The 9,278-nt window shown below is 44.9% G+C and overlaps 1 pseudogene; it reads right to left on the bottom strand.

Moving 5' to 3' along the window:
• Positions 1-481: 481 nt before the first annotated feature.
• LOC119352260 lies at positions 482-3,173 on the bottom strand (annotated as a pseudogene).
• Positions 3,174-9,278: the final 6,105 nt, after the last annotated feature.

The raw sequence follows: 9,278 nt of genomic DNA, 5'->3' as shown, positions 1-9,278 counted from the left end.
CTGATAGCTCTAGCTGCACCAGAAAAAAGAAACATAGACAATGAACAGATGTATTAAATGTTTCTGGTAGTGTGAGAATCCCAGCGGCGGTACAACACTGATCCTTCATGCTCTGTTCGTCTCTCCCCTTGATAGCTCTAGCTGGAGCAGAAAGAAAAAAAACATATACGATGAATTAAGGTAAATACCTCTTACTGGGGAGACTGCAATGTAGTATTTTGACAGTCAGCAGTTGCTGGGAGTAGCACAAAACATGCTTAATAGCCCTCAAGTAACATCATATTACTAACTAAGGTGCACTAGCGCTGGCAACTAGATTTTAGATGACAACACAGTTCAATCCTGTTTACCAGTATGCAACCCATGAATACCGCGCACTTAACGCTTTCCCAAAAAAAAACACTACTGTTGAGAGAGGAATTACTGAAAAATATCACAGTTGTTAAACAAAATATTTTATATCGTGTTTGTGTTGCACTCCTTGTCCTTGGTTAAGCATAAATGCGTAAACACCGAGATTGGGTATTCCCAGAGGTAGGCAGCCAAGTACCCTGCCACAAATTTGGATACCCTGAATAGGCCTAAATGTGTGACATATCCAAACTTTCCAGATCAGAGTTACGCCTTCTTCATCACAGAAAATAGGGAAACTCATATGACTCTCAGGCCACAGGCTTGTTATATTAACTAGAACGTGACATCAAACATCAGGCAACAACAGAATGGATGAATTTTCTGCATTTTCCAAAAAAGGAAGGTGGGGGGCAATGCCATTGTGTCAGCTATGAGTGAATACCAACTTGTTTTTCAGTAGGAAGTTCCAAGTAATAATGCATCAATTGTCAGTCCAACATCTCAGGAGGCTGGTACTTTACCGGAAGCAATTTTACATGCTCCCTTAATTTCCCTTTCCTTGAGAAGAGAGATAGTATTAACGAAACCGTCGAAGCTTCAAGTGACAGCTGTTTTGCATCAAGTTTAGCGAGATAAGTTGCAGCCTTTACAACTGCACCATTCTCCAGCAACACTCTGACCACGTGATTTAGCAGTCTCGAGTCAGGAGCACAGCCAGCCTTCTCCATTGCTAAAAACATATCATCAGCCTCTGCCAGCAACCCTTCTTTTATGAAATTCGTCATCATTACACTGTAAGTCACAACAGAAGGCACCAACCCAATGGCTGATATAGTAGCAAACAAATCCTTGGCTTCTTCAATTCTCCTAGTTTTAAACATTGCAGAAATCATGGTAGTGAGTGTTATGATATCAATCTTCACATTCATTCACGTAGTTTCTTGAACAGCTCTATTGCTTCATCAGTGCAATTGTTTCTACAAAATCCATGAAGAACTATGTTGTATGTGACAATGCCCACTGGTATGCCACTTTCGCTCATCGTACGGAATTTTTCCTTTGCAGAAACTGCTCTCCTGGAGCGAAACAGCCCATCAAGTATAATGTTGTACATAAAAGTCGTGGGTTTAACCCCGCTGAGTGACATTTCCCTGAAAAGACTCAATCCATCGGCGATCCTGCCAATTTTACAGTAGCCATTAAGAAGTATAGCATACGTAACAGCAGTAGGTTGGAGGCCAGCAGACTTCATAGCATCAAGTACTCTCAGTGCTTCCTCCACCTTGCCAACAAGCTCAATATCCATCCATCAGTGAATTGTACATAATCACATCAGGCCGCCGACCAATACCTAGAATGAAGTCAAACATATCCTGTGCCTCCTTCACCTTTCCTTCTTTGCATAGGTCGTTTATTACAGGATAGAAGAACACACTGTTAGAAAACAGACCTCTATTAATTGCTTCAGAGATCAATTCCTTGGCTTTCACAAAATGACCATGAGAGCAAGAACCCAGAACCAGGCATTGGTAAACAGCTTTGTTAGGTGAAACTCCTTGATTGACCATCTGAGTAAATTTGTCCAGAGCAGCATCCATCCTACCCATTTTGCAAAGTGAATCCATTACTACTACATAGTCAACTACATTTGGGTTTACTCCTTGTTGCCTCATTACTTCGAACATGTGCATAGCCTCATCCATCAGTCCACGTTTAGCATATGCATTGATCAGTATGTTGAAAATATGGTGGTTAGGTACAATACCATTCAGTACCATCAAATTGAAGAGATCAGTCATATCCTCGAAGTATCCTTCTTTAGCATACCCATTTAGCATAATAGAGTAGGAGAAAATGTCAGGTTTTTGGCCCTTTGCAGCCATGGAGTCAAAAATATCTCTAGCATCCTTTGTCCTTCTATGCTTGCAAAGTGAATCCATAAATGAGTTCAAAGTGACAGCATTTGGTAGAACACCAACACTTACCATTTCCTTGAATACTCCAGCTGCCGCCTTCCACTGACCCGAAGCGGAATATCCATGTATCAGGCTAGTATATGTCCTGATGTTGGGTTCAATGCCTTGATCAACCATTTGCTGAAGGACCACTTCTGCCTTGTCCATGGCTCCGCACTTGCTTAGTGCATCGATAATTGAGGTGTAGATGACCACATTAGGTTGAACTCCCAGTTGGGGCATCTCATGGAAGAGATTGCACGCTTTGTCTACTTCACCTTCTTTAAAACAGCCGTTGATTACGATGCTGTACGAGAAGACATTAGGCACACAGTCCAGTTCAGGTGTCCGGTGGAGCAACAAGTCCACAGCCTCATTTGTACGCTTGACCTGGCAGAGCCCCTTGAGGAGGTTGTTGAAGGAGATGACATTCAAGCGCAGCCCCAATCTGAGGAGGCGGCCAAAGAAGGCAACCACCAAGTCCGGGCGGCCTGCACGGCAGCAGCAGTCCATGAGAATGGAATAGGTACAGAGCGTGGGCGACACCACCTGTGCACCAGCGCCTCGGGACATGCGGTTGAAGAGGGTGATGGCAAGGCCGGGGCCATCGCTGCAGGCAGCTGAGGGTGGAGCACGGGCTAGTGCGGCAAGAAAGTTGTTCAGCCCGCGTTCCGGGACGGCGGCGGCTTGGCTCAGCAATTCGTCGAACAGGTGGTGCGCCTCCTCCGGTCTTAGCGTTCCGGCACACACGCGCTCTGTGGTGGCAGCCAAGGCGGCGAGGGGGGCTCGTGGCTGTGGCGAAGGAGCCCTGAAGGAGGAGGTTGCATTGCTGGTGAAGATGGAGGACAGCCGGCCGGTCGGCATTGCTGGCCGTCTCCAGCGGAGCTCGGCCCGCCACAGCCGCGGGTCTTGCCCTCCGGGAAGGCTGACCGTGCGTGCGCCGCCGCACCGCGCTCTAGTGGCGTCACCTGCGATCAGTGGCGGACCCAGGAATTGAAGTTAGCCGGGGCGGATATTTACTGTCTAAAAAAATTTCGGTACAAATACAACTCTATTCAATCAAAACTCATAACATTCAACAAAAAAATATAAAACATGTCTTAAACACTAGTAAACTAACATATCGTGTGCAATCGAAAGATTTTTTCAAGATCAAATGGTAAAAAAATCAGTGTCCTGCTGCCAGTCTACTGTTCCTGTCCAACTAACATGTCCAGTACTGAACATATCAAAGGAGACTAGAAGAACTGAAGAGGATACATGCTGATGATGCTTGTTCTTGGAATCATGTGGTCGCTTCCGGTTGGTTGACCTGACTGTACCATCCGTTGCCACCGCCAGAACCAAAGCTAGAGCCCCAGCCTCAGCTTCAGCTTCTTCAGCAGCTAGCCAAGCTGCCTCTTCATCGGAAATTTCGGAATCCATCAATGCAGGCGGCAGACAGTGAGACAAGAGACAACAGCAGCACGGAGCAGCGGGGCGTGGCGCCGCGGCGGTACCGCACGGAGTGGCGAAGGAGCGGCGGGAACGTCCAACACTGGCGGAGGTCGCGAGGCATCGGCGTGTCGGGTGTCGACGGAGGCGCGGAGCAGCGTGAGGCGGCGTCAGGCGGCGGTGCAGTACCGCTGCAGTGGCTAGGTCGTAAGGGGAATTGGGGAACGACTGGGATCGATTGGGGATTTTTTTGTTTGACGAGCAGACCTGTCGATTGGGCATTTGGGCCTGTAGTAACGTCTAACGCAGCCCAGTTCTGCATTCGAGCCCAAATCTCTTCCTCCCTCAAACTGCTCACGTACCTCTTGGATTGGATAGAGTCATGCGTAAACAGAGAACAACGCCAATGCCACCGCCACCACCATGAATCGCTCGCCGGAGGAAACGAGGAGGAAGAATATGTAACGGGGGTTCGATTTTTCGCCACCGGCGACCCGGGGCGGCCGCCCCAGCTCGCCCCAATGGTGGGTCCACTACTGCCTGCGATGCTCGGCGCGCGCGCGCACTAACCAAGCTCTCGGGGGAACCGCTCGCCGCCGCCGCGGGTTGCAATCGATGCCCTCAACAGTGGCGATGAAGAGGAGCGGCAAGCGCAGGACGAGCAACGCACCTCCGTCAGAGAGAAAGGGGACTCAGAAACTCCGGTGGTCCTGGCCGCCGGCGAGCGGCCTGGGAGGCGGTCGACGAATCTAAGACTGTGAAGGGAGAGGGGTGAGGTTGCCGGCGGAGTGGGGGAGTTGGATTTATGCCGTTGAATCCTTCGTCCAATCCAATCGGGGAAATATGGAGTATCAAGTACTCCCATCCTCCTTGAGTGCTTCCCATGCTCCAAGTTCAAAAATAATAATTTTAAATGTTTCAAAAAATTCTGAAAAATATGAATGTTTACAAGGAATGTGACTACAACTCCTAATAATTTCTGGCCCAAACTTCAAATACACATTGAGAAACAAAAATGTGAAATCTAGCATGAATAGTGTCATAAGAAGACAAAAGCAACATTTGACACTATTCACATCTGAATTTATCTTTTTTGTTTCTCAATGTACATTTTGAATTTGGGCCTAAAATTTTTAGGGGCTGTAGTTACATTTCTTGTGAACATTAACAATTTTTTTCAGAATTTTTGAAACATTTAAAATTGATGTTTTAGCCTTGGAGCATAGGGAGCATCCCAAGGATGGGAGCACCTGATATTTCCCTCAATCCAATCGTAGGCGGTACGCAAACATTTTTTTTTCTAAGAAACATCTGCAATTTTATTCATTTCTCCTATAAAACCAGCTATACTACCCGCCCATCTTGGCTATCTGCGTCGTGCGGTCGTTTTCGTGCCTACGATCTACTTCGTTCGTACCTTTTTACGCCGCTGGCCAAAATCCACCGGTTGGTTACTCTGCACAGCAGCACGCACAAAGAAGGTATCCACATCAATGTGCTTAGTGAGCTCATGCTTCACCCGGTCACAGCAATACTGATAGCACCGATATTGTTTGACAATAAGGGAGTCGGTGTAGTAGCAGACACATCAAAATCCTCAAGTAACCATCGTAACCAGATTACCTCATCCGTTAATATAGCCATAGCTCGCAACTCAGCCTCTGTACTCAAGCAAGAAACTACAGTTTGTTTCTTTGTCTTCCAGGCAATGAGAGAGCCGCCAAGAAAGACACAATAAACAGAGAGCGAGCGTCGATCAGAGGGATCACTAGCTCACGTAGCATCGGAGTAGGCCTGGAGATGGAGAGAGCTGGAGTGGGGAAAGAAAAGGCGGTGAGAGATCGTGCCACGACGATATCGTAGAACACGAAGGAGGTGACTATAGTGGACAGAGGTGGGGGCTGAAACGAACTGACTGAGAATGTGGACAGGATAAGATATGTCAGGACGAGTAACAACTAGATAGACAAGGCTCCCAACGAGGTGGCGATAGCGAGTGGGATTAGGAAGAGGATCACCGTCAGAAGCACGAAGTTGAACGTTGAGCTCCATAGGAGTCACAACAGTGCGCTCATCACCAAGAGCGGCTCGAGCAAGAAGATCCTGAATATAATTTTCCTGCGAGATGAAGAAGCCATCAGAGGTTGAAGAAACCTCAATCCCAATAAAATAGCTAAGTGGACCAAGATCAGACATGAGGAACTGGTCGCGAAGGCAGGCCTTAACAAAGGCAATATAGTCAGAGTCGTCGTTGGTGATGATCATGGCATCTACATATAGAAGGAGAAGAGTCCGACCACGAGGAGACATGTGAACAAACAAAGTGGGATCTGATCATTGGGCGAGAAGCTAGCGGCAGTCACCACAGAGGCGAACCACTCGAACCAGGCGTGAGGGGCATGTTTAAGACCATGGAGGGAACGTCGAAGTCGGTAGACAATACCATCATGAACAGAGTACCCCGGTGGGGGCTACATATAAACCTCCTCACGCAACTCACCATTGAGAAAGGCGTCCTAAACGTTAAGCCGAGACACAGACCAATGACGAACAGAAGCCACAACAAGAAGAGTGCGGACAGTGGTCATGTGGGCCACATGAGCGAATGTTTCATCATAATCACGTCCCTGCTCCTGTTGAAAGCCACGAGCCACAAGACGAGCTTTGTAACGCTCAATAGAACCATCAGAGCGAGTCTTAATCTTATAGAGCTACTCCCACATGATGGGACAAACACCGGAAGAAAGGGAAACCAGATCCCACATGCCAGAGCACTCAAGGGCAGCAATCTCCTCGGTCATCGCAAGCTGCCATTCAGGCTGAGTCATGGCAACCCGATAGGAAGTGGTCTTAGCAACAACAGATAGACCGTACCGGTCAGGAGAATAGCGACCGGGCACTACTAGGGAAAAGGCTAGCAGCAGCGCGGGTTTTAGACCTATCAGTAGCGCGGGGTGGTGCGCTACTGATAAGGCGCTACAACTAACGAATAGCAGCAGCAGCGTGCCTCCACCCACGCTACGGCTAAATCGACTTACTAGCAGCGAGTTCCAGGAGGAGCGCCGCTGGTAATTAGTAGTAGCGCTTCTCTCTGCCCGCGCTGCTACTATTATTTTGTATTTTATTTATTTTTTATTTCATGTTGTATTCGTACACCTTTACACAAATTTTCATACAACAGGAATTTACAAATTGTTTTTACATCATAATGAGTTATTACATAACGGGGTGAAAGAACCGTGTGGACTAGTTTCAAGTGGACGGACATCCACTTGAAACTAATCCGCGGTTCTTTCACCTAATGATATAATAAATATCATCATCATCATCATATCATTAACAACTTATCATCATCATCATCATATCATTGGTCACTAGTCGTAATCACAAGTACTCCTGACATCTTCAACTCTAACACATTGTATCACATAATAAACATATTGTACCTCATAGGACCTACTACATTCTCTTAGGACCTACTATATTCTCTAAGGTAAAATAGCAAAAAACAAGATAGCCCCTCGCTCTCCATTATGGAGAATGCAGATTATCCTGTCTCCAATTCTTGCCTTTCTCTTAATGTTGCTTCCAAAAACCTCCTTACGAATGTCCAAACATTTTTTCCACTCTTTGATTAGCATGTGTTCATCGGTTTCAGAAATTCGATATGCACAGGTGAGATCCGTAGGATGACCTAGCTGTAGGTTTAGAACTTCAAGGCGACCATTGTAATACATCAGATGAGGCACATAATCCATCGGGATTTTCTGTTGAAAAACATAGTAATAACTTCGTAGTTAGCAATGATGTACTAGTTTTAGAAGTATGCAAAAGATGCACGGATGTCGTAATAGTAAAATATCTTACTAGGGTATCTCCATAGAAGTTATCGTGGTTCAACACGTGCACTAGTGGCACATATTCACCATAATTTGGAGGAGTTCGATAATAGGTATTGTAATTCTCAAAAAAATACAATAAGCAATCAGATGATTTTTCTCCTTATAAGTTAATTCGGAGCCATCAGTATAGTGGGTTTTGTCTACCATCTTCTGCACATTCTTTGAAGATTCAAAATAAGCTGTCAATGGAAATAAGCTGTCAACTATTTTGAAATAAACAATATAAATTAGTTAATAACTATGTTTGAGAAACTCACATTGCGGTAGAATCGGAAGCGTATCAACAAGGACCCAAATGTTCATATTGTCTTGCTCGATGTCAGGATGACCAAGATCCATGGTGACAATCATACCCTCATAAAAACCATACATTTTGCAAAGTGCTTCCCAATTTTGACAACCAAAATGGGTTACGCTCTGAGAATTATACAGATTTACTTCAAAATCGATATCATGATGGGTCCTTAGGTGTATTTTCTTTGTTTGAAAATTTTTATGGTCTTCAAAACCCATCCTCTCCAAGACATAGCGTCTTGCATGGCATGGGATAAGCTAGTCGAATTGTAAAAGATGAAAATTAGATGTTGAAATAGTTGAAGTCATGCTTAATTACAAAAAAAACACTTGTCGCTGTTGCGTACCGTTTCAACATCGAAGGTCTCCTCGAGCTTAATGCTGAAGCGCCGATCTTCGTCCAGCTCAACGAACCTGTCGCACATACCTCGATCGTCGTGGCACCAGCTGCACTCCCCCGGAGACTGTCATCATCCGAGTACGACATTTTCCACGTTCATAATTCAAAGATTAAACTTGTACAATTAAATATATGTACTAAAAAACCTAAATTAGATCATTATTTTTCAAAGAAAATCCAGGCCACTCGATATTTCCCACATATTCTAGCACAAGTCATGCCAGAATTCACGGAAAAATCCGGCATGACCTTTGCTAAAAAAGGACATATCGAGCGCCTGAAATTTGCCGGAACGGAAATTAATCAACACTCCGGCAAAACATAGGCCACTCGGAGATGTAACCAAAACATGAAATAATTGCTTAAACTAAAAAATAACACCAAATATGGCATGTTCAACTAGTTCTATTAATTCAACTAGTTCTATTAATTCAACTAGTTCTTACTAAATATAAACTTAGTATAAAAAGAAAAAAACTAGTTCTTTCTAAAAATGAAGTAGTTCAACTAGTTATTAATTTACTTACTATACTAGTTCAACTAAAACTTAACTAGTTCAACTAAAACTAAACTAGTTCTATTAATTCAACTAGTTCTTACTAAATATAAACTTACTATAAATAGAAAGAAACTAGCACATCTACTACTACTAATTAACATCTAACTACTACATCTACTACTAATTAACATGTACTACTGCTAATTATACAACTAGTTTACCATCACTACTAGTAATTAATATCCACTACTTTTAAAAATCATTATCTATGAACCCTAAATTAACATCTACTACTACTAAAATCATCTACTAACTAAGCAAAGAGAGAGGGGGTTGGGGAGGGGTGGGGGCTTACAGAGGGAGAGACGGTGGCGGGGAGGTGCTCGACGACGGAGGGGCGGCGAGGGCGGGCTCAGGATCGGGAGGGCGGCGGTCCTGGG

This window comes from Triticum dicoccoides, chromosome 2A (assembly GCF_002162155.2).
Source record: "Triticum dicoccoides isolate Atlit2015 ecotype Zavitan chromosome 2A, WEW_v2.0, whole genome shotgun sequence".
In the NCBI taxonomy this organism is placed as follows: Eukaryota; Viridiplantae; Streptophyta; class Magnoliopsida; order Poales; family Poaceae; genus Triticum; species Triticum dicoccoides.
Note: the sequence above shows the minus strand (reverse complement) of the source record. Positions and strands in the feature narration are given on the sequence as shown.